Source organism: Mustela erminea, chromosome 10 (assembly GCF_009829155.1).
Source record: "Mustela erminea isolate mMusErm1 chromosome 10, mMusErm1.Pri, whole genome shotgun sequence".
Lineage (NCBI taxonomy): Eukaryota > Metazoa > Chordata > Mammalia > Carnivora > Mustelidae > Mustela > Mustela erminea.
The window spans coordinates 24,169,419-24,182,248 of record NC_045623.1 but is presented as its reverse complement, the minus strand read 5'-3'; positions in this window follow the sequence as shown (position 1 = coordinate 24,182,248).

Genomic DNA, 12,830 nt, shown 5'->3' with positions numbered 1-12,830 from the left:
TGATTTTGTCGTTTCACTCGTATTCTGTATGCAATCTCTCAGACCGTCCCGTTGTTCCCACCGGCCCACTGCTCTCCAAACCCAGTCTCACCATCATCCTAGAACAAGCCCCCACCGCTCTTCACTTCGGTCACTGTACTCTCCTCCTATCACCTTCCACAGTTGTTCCCTAAACCCTAAACCATTGAACACAGAGATCAGCATGATTCCCCCTCTTCAATGTTTTACTATGCAAATGTTGAACTATGCAGCAGAGTTGAAATAATTTGGTAGTGAATATTCATACCTACGACCTAGTTTCTGCCATTAACATTTTACTTCTACACATTAGTTTGTTAGGGCTACCAGAACAAAATATCACACACTGGATGGCTTATGCAACAAAAATTCATTTTCTAACAATTTGGGAGGCCAGAAGTCCCAAAATCAAGGTGTCGGCAGGATTGCTTTCTCCTGAAATCTCTGTCCCTGGCTTGCAGTTGGCCATTTTATCATGTGTCCTCAGATGGCTGACCTTCGGTCTGTGTTATCTGCATCCTCATCTCTTCCTTCTGTGAGGATACCGCTCACTGGAATAGGACCCACCCATATGACCTCATATTACCTTAATTACCTTTGCAAGCTCCTATCACCAAATAACATTCCATTCCAAGGTACCAGGGGTCAGGACTTCAACATGTGAATTTTGAGATGACACCGTTCAGCCTGTGATGAATATACTTGCTTTACTATATTTTTGGCCATCCATCTATTCCCCTGTTCATCACGAAGCCACTTCATTTGGGTGTATTTCAAGTAAATGGCAGATATTACTACCCTTCCCTGTAAAAACCCTTCAGCATACTTATAATTAATGGGAGTTCAATAATTATGTGGGTATTTTTGTTTGTTTGTTTTATTTTTTTAAGATTTTATTTATTTATTTGACAGACAGAGATCACAAGTAGGCAGAGGCAGGCAGAGAGAGAAGGGGAAGCAGGCTCCCTGCTGAGCAGACAGCCCGATGCAGGGCTTGATCCCAGGACCCCGAGATCATGACCTGAGCCAAAGGCAGAGCCATCCAGGTGCCCCTGTTTGTTTGTTTTAATGTATGATTTAACTCTTGAGTTTACATTTGCTGAGTTTGCGCAACTGTTGAACCCTAACTCTTATCTAGTACAGCACATTAACTATGCCTTCCGAAAGTTCCCTAATCCCCTTCCCAGTCATCCCTGCTCCCACACCTACCTCAGAAGAACTCACTGTTCTAAGTGTTTTCCATTATAGAGGACTTTGTCTGTTAGAGACTGTCATAGGAATGGAATCACATAGCACGTTGTTGCTGTGTCAGTAATTCACTTCCTTTTATTGTTGAGTAGTAGTATTGTTAATTTATGAATATATTGCAGTGTGTTTTTAATTGATGGATATGCGGACTTTTTCCAGTTTGGGGTTGCTACAAATAAAATGGTTATGAATATTCGTACATGAGTCTTTTTGTGAGTACATGTTTTCATTGTTTTGGATGAACACCTAGGAGTAGAATTCCTGGGTAGGTGTATGTTTATTTTTAAAAACAAAGTGATTTACTTATTTCGCTAAGCATGATACGCTCTAGTTCCATCCACGTATGGTCTCTCTGATATGAGGAAGTGGTGATGCAACATGGGGGCTTAAGTGGGTAGGAGAAGAATCAATGAAACAAGATGGGATTGGGAGGGAGACAAACCATAAGTGACTCTTAATCTCACAAAACAAACTGAGGGTTGCTAGGGGGAGGGGGGTTGGGAGAAGGGGGGGTGGGGTTATGGACATTGGGGAGGGTATGTGCTTTGGTGAGTGCTGTGAAGTGTGTAAACCTGGTGATTCACAGACCTGTACCCCTGGGGATAAAAATATATGTTTATAAAAAATAAAAAAATTAAAAAAAAAAAAAAAAACCAGAGTGATTTATTTATTTATTTGAGAGAGAGACTGTGCTCAAGCAGAGGAAGGGAGAGGGAGAAGCAGACGACTCTGCTGAGCAAAGAATCTGACGCAGGGCTCCATTCCAGGGCTCATGACTTGAGCTGAAGGCAGACACTTAACGGACTGAGTCACACAGGTGCCCCAGAAGGATCTTTTGAAAATGTGTCAAATAATGTCATTCTTCTGTTTACAACCTTCCAATGACTTCCCATTGGACTTAGAATAACCAAGTAGAAATGACCAGAAAGATCAGACTCCTGTCTCCTTCTTCCCCTAGTCTCATGTTACTCCATGGACCACATCAACCCCCCCTCCCCCGCCTCTCTGGCCAGCTGGTCCCACTCCAGTCTTTTTCTTATACAAGCCAAGTGTGCTCCAAACTGACATCCTTGCTATTACCACAGCCAAAACCTTTATTCTCCCAACCCATTGCTTGGCTGATTCCAGCGCATCCTTCAAGTGCCGAAGTGTCACTTTCTTTGGAGAAAAGTGAGGGTTGGAGAGGTTAAGTTAGGAAAGAATTCGGTATCACACAGATACGCAAATCCTTGCAAATAGGCAATCTGACTCCAGAGTCTTTGCTGTAACCATGCTAAAATATAAGCCCTCCTACCACTGTATGTCTCCTGATAGCTTCTTGACTGCTCTCTCTCTCAGCCACCAAGCATTGTCTATTTCACTTCAGTCTGTTTAATTTTTTCCCTTGCTTTTTCCTGTTCCCTGAAACTATTCCTACTAAAGTCACCCATGAACACCCTGTTGTCAAAGCTGGTGAGAATAGTTTTTAGGTCATACCTGACTTTGCCTCTCTGCAGCATCTGACACTCTTGACATGTTGTGTTTGGCTTGTGTAAGCATATTCCTTCATGGTTTTCTCTGCTTCTGTAGCTTTTAGTTTCCAGTAGGGGCTCATTGTTCCGGTGCTTACCATTTAGGTGTTGGCGTTTCAAGGATCTTCCCCTGGAGTTATTTTCATGGTGCTCTGCATATTCTCCTGGGAGACCTCATCTGCATCCATGCTTTTCATCATTGTCTACATACTGATTATCTTCTCAGTTAGCTCTCCAGCCTGGATTTCTTTCTGAACTAGAGACTCATAACTTAAATACCTATTAAACTTCTCTAATAGCATGTCCCAAAGGTACTGTGTGAGTCTCCAAAGATGGGCCCCTTCAAGTCTGAGGAAACCCTCACTCCTTGAATCCGAGCTAACCCTGTGACCCACTCCTAACTACTAAATGATTTCTAAGGCCAGGTTATTAGAAGCCTTGCAGTTTCTGCCTAAGCCTCTAGAAATGCTTTTCCCTTGGACTCTATCTCTTGTAACCCAACTATCCTGCTGTGAGAAGCTCATGTCTCCCAGAGAGGCTGCACGTAGGTGGAAAAGCCCTGCCGAACTCCTATCCAAAAACCAGCATCAGCTGCCATCCAGGCGAGTGAGCCATTTTGGACAACCAGCCCAAATGAGCCTTGCAAAGACTACAACCCAGTCAACATCTGACAGGAATCATCTGAGAGACTCAGAGCAAGAATTGCCCAGCTGAACCCACTTAACTCATCAACATGAGCAACAGTCATAAATTATTGTTTTAAACTATTAAGTTTTGGGGACGCCTGGGTGGCTCAGTTGGTTAAGCAGCTGCCTTTGGCTCAGGTCATGATTCCAGCGTCCTGGGATCAAGTCCCACATCGGGCTCCTTGCTCCGCAGGGAGCCTGCTTCTCCCTCTGCCTCTGCCTTCCACTCTGTCTGCCTGTGCTCGCTCTCACTCTCTCTCTCTCTGACAAATAAATAAGTAAAATCTTAAAAAAAAAAAAAAAACTATTAAGTTTTGGGGCAGCTGGGTGGTTCAGTCGGTTGGGCATCTGCTTTGGCTTGGGTCACAATCCCAGGGTCCTGGGAGCAAGCCCCTTGTTGGGCTCCCATCTCAGCAGGGAATCTGCTTCTCCCTCTGCTTCCACCACTTCCCGCCGCTTGTGTGTATGCTCTCTCTCTCTCAAATGAATAAAATCTTTTAAAAAATTAAAAACATAAACTAATAAGTTTTAAGATGGTTGGTTACATGGCATTGATAGCTGGGACAGGCATCTTAAGTATAATATTCCCCCACTGAACAAATTGTCTCTCTCCCAAACCAAGTACTTCTCTTGCATTCCCCGTTCTGGTTCATGGTGTTGCTTCTATCCCAGAATGAAGCTAGAAATCATCCTTCTCTCCTTTCCTCCTTGATCAAATTCCACTCCAGTCAGCTTCCCTCCTACTTCTCTAAAGTCTATCATTGAATAGCTCCTGTGCCCCCTCCCCCCCCCCGTCCATATTCCCTTCCCCGGACCCTTCTCCATTCTCACGCGCTCAGTGACATTACTGTCTCCGCTGGTGTCTGCTCGCTGGCCCCTCTGATATCCATCCTCTCCTCTGCTGTCCGTCATCTTCCTGAAATGTAGATCTGAGCTTGTGTATAGACCCTCTCATGGCTCGAGGTGCTTGGAGGCTTAAGTGCAAACCTCAGCAGGGTACGCAGACCCTCTCCAATCTGGCCGTTATCTCTTCACTCTCAATCGCTTCCGATGCTCCCTCATGACAAGTCTGTCGCTTTGCGTTGATTGACTCCCGTTTCCCCCAGAAGGCCTTGTTCTTGCATTGCTGGACCTGTGCACACATCTCTCTGCACACTGTCCTACCGGTTCATAGCTTGGGCTCGGATTCTGACTGTGGACTCGTCACTTTCTAGTTGTGTGATTTCGGCCAACCTGCTTCTGTCTCTGTGGATTAGTTGCCACAGCGGAACTACCTCATGTAGTTTTTGTGAGGGTTAAAAAAGATAAATGCCGGTAAAGAACATAGAACAGGGCTTAGGACATGGCAAACTCATCAGCAACACGCACATCAGTAAGCATTCGCTGCTGCGAGCTATCTTTATTTCCCTGGAATTCTGTCTCCAGCCCCTGCTGCTTCTCCTGTACTTACTTGCTCAGAAACTCCCATATGTCCTGAAGGACCAGGAACTGCTGGAACAGAGTTCTTCCTTCCCTGGCCCCCATGCCTTGTAGATGCCTTTTTATCCTACTTACCACTCTCTCCCTCAACTACTGCATGACTAGACAGAAGCACTGGAACTTAGTCCCAGTGCCTGATACACAACAAGGACTTAATACATACTTGCTGAGTGACTGATGGATGAGCAAAGGACCCAATGACAGAAACCAGGGCACAGAATATTCCCGGCCAGCTTGAGGAGACGAGAGTTAGGGCAGAAACAAATGAAAAAGCAGAGTGTTTTTGTGTCCGTGAAGCTTGGTTGTGGGATAGCACCACTCATTATTATGTTTCTTCCTCCCCCATATCAGTGTGAGTTCTATAGACAGTAATGAGAATTTCACCTTGAGCCTGTTACAGTACTGCCATTTGGCTAACCTTGTTTGCCTGCCTCCATCATTGGAAAGGGCAACCCTCCCCAAGGGGTCACACTGCCTGCTTCATTTTTCTCAGCACGCTCAATGATCTGCATTAATCCCAAAGTCCAAGGCAACACTTCAAAGAAGAAATAGCTAAGACCTGGTTGCAATTTGTGCCAAAAAGTCCTGAGGAAAGTGCCCTCAAAGCAAAATGTCTTGCTCATACAGCTCAGGGAACTCAAAACCAGAGCTTCTGACCAGTACTATTGGGGTTGATAAAAGGAAGAACTTGACCCCCTGAGATTTAAGACTGTCCTTACCTGAGCAGACAGAATCCTCACTTTGAGGATGTTTATGAATAAATAGGCCACTACTGGACATGATTTTCCAGGTTTCAGAGGAAGGAAATATATTTGTTCTCTGCATCAGGAAATAAAGTTACTGATTCCTCCCATCAGGACCCTGTGGTCTTGGTGGCCAGGAGCACTGGCATTGGGCAATCCGAGAGTGGAGGGGAGTCCTGCTTACTTAGAAATGTGCGTTCTTTGCAGAACATTCTCTCAGGATGACTCCGGTGATCTTAGGGCTACCACTCATGCTGTGACTCTCAGAGTAGCTCTTTGGGTCCAACAGCTGTGCCCAGGGTAAGGGTGACCTCGGAGCAGAGGTCGGCTGCAGTCTCCATGAGGGGGGACCAGGGCCCCCTTGCAGCTGTGGCTCTTACTGTCTTCAAAAGCAATGGCAGGAGTTCCTTCAGGACGGCAGGGGAGGTCCTTTTGTAGAGACTACAAAGAGTCTGTGGGACACAAAATTTTCCACAGCCTCGGAGAAAGTTCCACTATAAAAACAAAACTGTAACTTATTTTGTGGTAAGTGTTCTGTTGAAATACATGGGACTGTGTTCACCCATTTTCTCAGCAAATATTTATCGAGCAACTACTATGTGCCAGATGTACCTTAGCGGCAGAAGCTACTTCTTCAAGTTTATAACCACAGCACCTGGTACAGCGCCTGGCTCATACTGTGGGTCACACACTCTGCAACACGATTTCCCTCAGCCTGGCCTGAGTTCTGGGTGTGGCTGACATGTGGGTCTATGGAACAGGTCTTCTCTCTCTCTCTCCCTGAAGCTGATGAACATTTCACAGGACTCGAAACTCCTGATTTTGGCCTCTGTTATCAACGGAGTCAACTAACTGCAGTCAGAGGGGCAGTGGCTATTAGGATTGCCAAGACACTATATAATGGGGATCTTCGTGGCTCAGCTCCTACTGCTGGGACTTCAGCAAGTCATGCTGGCTTAAAACCCTCCTTGGATAAACATTGCTGCTCCCTTGGAAATTCTGGGAGTTCCAGCTTGGTGACTGACCCCTCTCTGCTGTTTATCTATTTGTTTAGTGCCAGCATTTCTTAAGCTTCCATTGCATATGGAATGGATTCTGGGAAATGCACTGAGCTAAGCTCCCTGTCTGTAAGCTGGTCACATTTTAAGTGAGGAATGCAATAAATGACATATTCAAAGAGCTTAACCATTATAAACAGAGAAAATATTTCTATGGGCAATAGCTTGCATCTCCAGATATAGTCTTGCCCCAGTGTTTGGCTATGACACACCTCCTGTCACAGAGAAGAGAAGTAAAATGTGGGAACAGTAGTCAAAATATTTCAGAATTAATGGAATCTTCTTTTTAGTCTTTGGGCCTTTGTACATACAGGTTCTCCCTTGTCTTCCCACCCTACCCCTCTATTGATCTAAATTAAACTCGTATTTTATTTCATTTTTCAAAGATTTTATTATTTGAGAGAGGAAGAGAGAGCATAATTAGGAGGAGTGGCAGAGGGAGAGGGAGAGGGCTGGAGGCAGATACCCTGCTGAGTGTGGAGCCTGACTTGAGGCTCAACCCCGGAACTCTGAGATCACGACCTGAGCTAAAATCAGACATTTAACTGACTGAGCCACTCAGGGGCTCCTTAAACTCATATTTGAAGTATCAACTGGGATTTAATCATAGGAATCCTTGGTGACCAGCCTCTACACACACACACACACACACACACACACACACACTTACACTTGTGCTAGTTGCCCCTCCTCTGTGGTCCCAATAGCTCACTACAATTCTCCCATTATGATAGCATTTATTATAAGATATTGTGGGTTCCTCTCAATTTCTCTACATGTATCTTCCCACTAGAATGTAAGTTCTGTGATTGTTGAGACCATATCTATTCTTGTTCACCATCATATTTCTTGTGGCTATAAATAGTAGTAAATACAATAAATATAATACAATACAAAAATATAATAAATAGTTGCTGAATGTGTGAATGTATGAATGTATGAGTGAATAAATGAATGGCAGAAGCAACTTCAGAGTAAAATCTTCATCTGTTGTCCAACTGCTTTGTGCAGTAACTTTCTAGGTATTTTATGGATTTTCATTTCTATGGGCTTATAAAGTTGTTCCAGGGATATAGTGTTTATTAAATGCCTCATTTACCTGTAAGATTTAGTGCTTATTGCAGAAGAAGGATGGGAGCCTATTGATAAGAAAATCATAAACTTGGTCCCTGGGTTTTCGTCTGCAGCTCTCTGCCTTGAATTGAGCTGCATCTAGATTAGCCATGTTCACCCATTACTGTGGGCAAAGGGTTTGGAGGAGAGTGACAGACTAGGAGAGAGGGTATGAATGACTTAGAACAAACTACAGAAAGAATTCTAGGACCACATGACCCCCAAAATTCCTTTTCTACTAGAAAAAAAAAAAAGTCTTTTTTTGGGAATATGTTCAACAAAACAAAACAAAACCAAAGTCTGTAGAAAGGACAGGGAATATGTTCCAGAAATGCAGCAGTACAAGTGGGTAAAATAACCAGCAGTGTTCAATTTGAAGTAAAAGAGTTTCATTTCAAAGGGCAAAGCGTGTTAACATTTATGATAAATGTTTGTGCTAAAGTATCCTTTCTGAAGGTCACCAAAACAAGTTTTGAATTTAGCTTCCAAAATCCAGTTTTTGCTCTGTTGATTATTAGGGATTTTTTGAGTAAACAATCCATGCAGAGCTCTGGACTCCACCCCGCTGTTTTCTACCTTCAAGGGTGGTCATCCAGGAAGGATTTCTTCTCTGTCATAAAGGCCGGCAGTTAAGACATGTGGGACCTCCTGCCTGATATATCTTACACTTCCCAGAATCGTAGAAGATTAAGATGAATCATTCCAAGTGAAATGACCCCTGACAGAGAACTCAGAGGGCTGGCATACGTTTGCTGTAATCTTCTGAATGAGCTCTTCATTCAGTTTACATGTTCTTGAGAGGGCGCCTTCCGTAAGGTGATGAATGAGCCATCCGGCCTGCGGGGTCTCCCCCTGCCTCACAATACAGTGATTGTTTTCTCAGAGGTCCTGGACATCTGGATGACCCTTTAGTCGCAAGCCACATTGTCCAATGCAGGTACCTAAGAAATAAGCTACCCCTCTCTTAATATGACTCTCTTATGGTTCTGATTTTTTTTTTAAGATTTTATTTATTTGAGAGAGAGAGAGAGATAGTGAGAGAGAGAGAGAGAGCACAAACAGTGGGGAGATAGAGAAGCAGACTCCCTGCTGAGCAAAACGCCCAACATGGGACTCAATCCCAGGACCCTGGGATCATGAACTCAGCCAAAGGCAGGGGCTTAACAGACTGAGCCACTCAAGTGCTCCTTGATTATTTTTTGTGGTATGAAAATGACTCTCCTTTTTAACCTAACATGTTTAAACTTGTTGTTCAAATGGACCATAAATTGACAATTATTCAACTTTAATATAATTTTTTCTCACGTGTTTTTTATTGTGGCAAACAAGGCATGACATAAAATTAAGTGTTTCTAAGTGTTTCTAAGTTTCAGTGGCATTAAATACATTTACAGTGTTGTGCAACCATCACCACCAACCATCTCCAGAACGCTTTTATTTTGTAAAACTGAAACTCTATATCCATTAAACAATAACTGTGCTTTCCTGTCACCCTAGTCCCTGGCAACCATCATTCTACTTTCTGTCTCTAGGATTTTGACTACTCTGGATATCTCATATAAGTGGGATCAAATAGTTTCTATCTTTTTGTGCCTGGTTTATTTCTTTTAACCTAATGTCCTCAAGGTTCATCTATGTTGTAGCCTGTGTCAGAATTTCCTCCTTTTTTTTTTTTTCCAAGCTATAAGAATCCAGATTTAATATCAAGTACATCAGTAGAGGACAAAAATTATATTTCTACAAAAAACTTTAATCTTAGCATTCAGGTACCCAAAACACATTTTCTTTCTTTTTTTTTTTAATTAAGTTTTTCATGTGAATTCCAGTGTATATGTACAGTGGAATAATATTCACTCTAAAAAATGAAATCTTGCCATTTGTAACAACATGGTTGGAGCTAGAGAATATAGAGCTAAGTGAAATAAAGTCAGCCAGAGAAAGACAAATACCATCTGATTTTACCCATTTGTGGAATTTAAGACACAAAACTAACAAACAAACAAACAGAGAGAGAGAGAAACCAAGAAACAGAGACTCATTTTCAAAAAATTTTTATTTGAATTTTCGTTAACATACAGTGCAGTATTGGTTTTGGGAGTAGAAGAAACAGATTCTTTTTTTTTTTTTTTTAAGATTTTATTTATTTGTCAAAGAGAGAGAGAACGAGCATAAGCAGAGGGAGAGGCAGGCAGTGGGAGAAACAGGTTCCCCACTGAGGAGGGAGCCTGATGTGGGACTTGATCCCAGGACCCTGAGATCCTGATCTGAGCTGAAGGCAGGTGCTTAACCAACTGACCCATCCAGGCATCCCAAAGAAACAGTCTCTTAACTGTAGAGAATTTCCCTCCTTTTTAAGGCTGACTAATATTCAATTTTATGTATCCCTTGTTCATCTGTCAATAGACACTTGGGCTGCTTCCACGTTTTAGTTATAGGGAATACTGCTGCTGTAAACATGGGTGTAAAAATATTACTTTGAGATGCTGCTTTCAATACTTTTGGGTACGTATTCAGAAGCAGAATTGCTGGGTCATATGGTAATCCTACTCACAGCTTTTTGAGGAACCACCATAGTGTTTTCCAGAGCGTCTGTACCATTTACATTCCCACCAATCAGGCTCGAGCATCCCAATTATTCTGCGTTCTCACCGATGCTGGTTCTTTGCTTTGCTTTGTTTCTTATAGTAGCCATGCGGATGGGTGGCGGGTGGAATCCACTGTAGTTTTGTATTCTCTTACAGAGGATATTGAGGTGAAAAGCCTTTACGTAATCAACAATTAGGTGTGGGGATGAGTTGGGCTTTTCCTTATCACGGTCAACAGCTTGGTCTATCAGGTATGCAAAAAGAAACTGGACTGTCTTCCACTACCACGAAGTCCATCTGCTGCCATTGAGAGGGACAGAAACTGTATAGGATAGATGTTAAATTCCAAATTAAGAGAAGCCTAGGATCAAATCTCACCTCTGCTGCTTACTAGCTGTGTCAACTCTAAGATGCAGTCACTTTAACTATATAACAAGGATAATAATATTCCATATGTGATAAGAGGGGTAATCCCATGAGCTAATGAGATTTTCAAGGAGTCAAATCGCTTAAAAGTTAAATGAGACAATGCATTAAAAGCATGGCACACAATGAATACTCCATAAATATTACCTGTATAAATGATGAAGATTTTTATTTAAATTGCCCTGCATTCTAAACACGAGAAGCAGCTTTTTGGCTAAAACTAATCCTTGAACTGTAACAGGGAAACCTGTTCCAACAGGAACATAATGGAAAAAAAAAATACCAAGGGACAGAACAATGTTTCTAATCTTAGAGTTCAGGAGAGAATAGTTTTTTTTTTTAGCATTTGGCAAATCACAGATCTTTTAGGGGCACTGGAAGGAGGCTCATTCAGAAAGATTTACGATGGTTTTTCTCAAAATGAACAAATTTCCTCATAAAAATTTTTGCTGGGACCAAGTTGATGGGACATGTATTCAAAAATAAACTTGGGGCGCTTGGGTGGCTCAGTGGGTTAAAGCCTCTGTCTTCGGCTTGGGTCATGATCCCAGGGTCCTGAGATCAAGCCCCACATTGGCCTCTCTGCTCAGCAGGGAGCCTGCTTCCTCCTCTCTCTCTGCCTGCCTCTCTGCCTACTTGTGATCTGTCTGTCAAATAAATAATTAAAATCTTTAAATAAATAAATAAATGAAAGGGGCACTTGGGTGGCTTAGTGGGTTAAGCCTCTGCCTTCAGCCCAGGTCATGATCCTAGGGTCCTGGGATCGAGCCCTGCCTCGGGCTCTCTGCTCAGCAGGGAGCCTGCTTCCCTTCTTCTCTCTCTACCTGCCTCTCTGCTTACTTGTGATCTCTGTCTGTCAAATAAATAAATAAAGTTTTAAAAATAAATAAATAAATAAATAAATGAAATAAATTTTATTTTGCTTGGGTCATGCAAATGGGAGTCAGTCAATATTCTGGAAGATTTGCTAAATGTAGCTGCTTTTTCTTAAAAATGCTATCTTTTATCTATCAAAATAATATTATTGTTATTAAATATCTTTTTAGGTTCTACCTTGTGAAGGAAACTGTGCTTAGATATAGGGAACCAAATATGAATGAATTAGCCTTGATTTTAAGGTTCTTAGGTGGGAAGACAGAACACACCCATTTAATAAAAGCTGTATTCAGCATCAAGGGTTAAATACCTTATAGCCCAAGAATGACTAATTCTATCCAGGAAAAAGAAGATCTGGGCTCTAGTTTTGGGTATTAGTTTTCTTATTAGGTTTGTAACCTGGGAAAATCCACTTAAATTCTTAGAGTTTTCAATGTCTCGAAGGCCAGAGATGGTATCTCCCCTGCCATTCCCATAAGGTTGACATAAGGCTTCAAAAAGCCAAGATTTATAAAAGCACATAATAAATTATAATCCTACTGCAATGATCTATGGTGTGATAATTTTCCTTCCTCTGCCTTCTCGTAGAGGGAGACTCTAACAGACTTTCTGTTTTGTGTTTCCTATCTTTGCTTATGAAATAGCTGGAGGTTGTATCATTGTGTTTATGTATTGTGTGTGCATTATCAACTGTCCTCTGGCTGAAGGAGCAGAACTAAACACAGACAGCTGGACCCCTAAGTGATATTCCAACACTTGAAGCTGCAGATAATAGGTTGTATCTATTTCAGAAAAGAGTGTCACCCGCAATCTACAGCGGAGGACACTGAACATTGATTCATGTAACATTCAATAACTGTGAAAAGCCTGCCCTGTTCCAGGGGCCCTGCTATCAGCTGAAAGAATGAGATCAAGAAAAGTCAGGGAGCTCAGTTCTATTCATGTATATGAATCTATCTGTCTGTCTGCCTATCTATCTATCTCTCTATCTTCATCTATATTCAGATGAATGATTTCTCTTCCTGTTCTTTAGTTTCCTCCTCTGTAAAACTGAAGGGTGGTTAGGTTGCACAGTACACAGCCAATA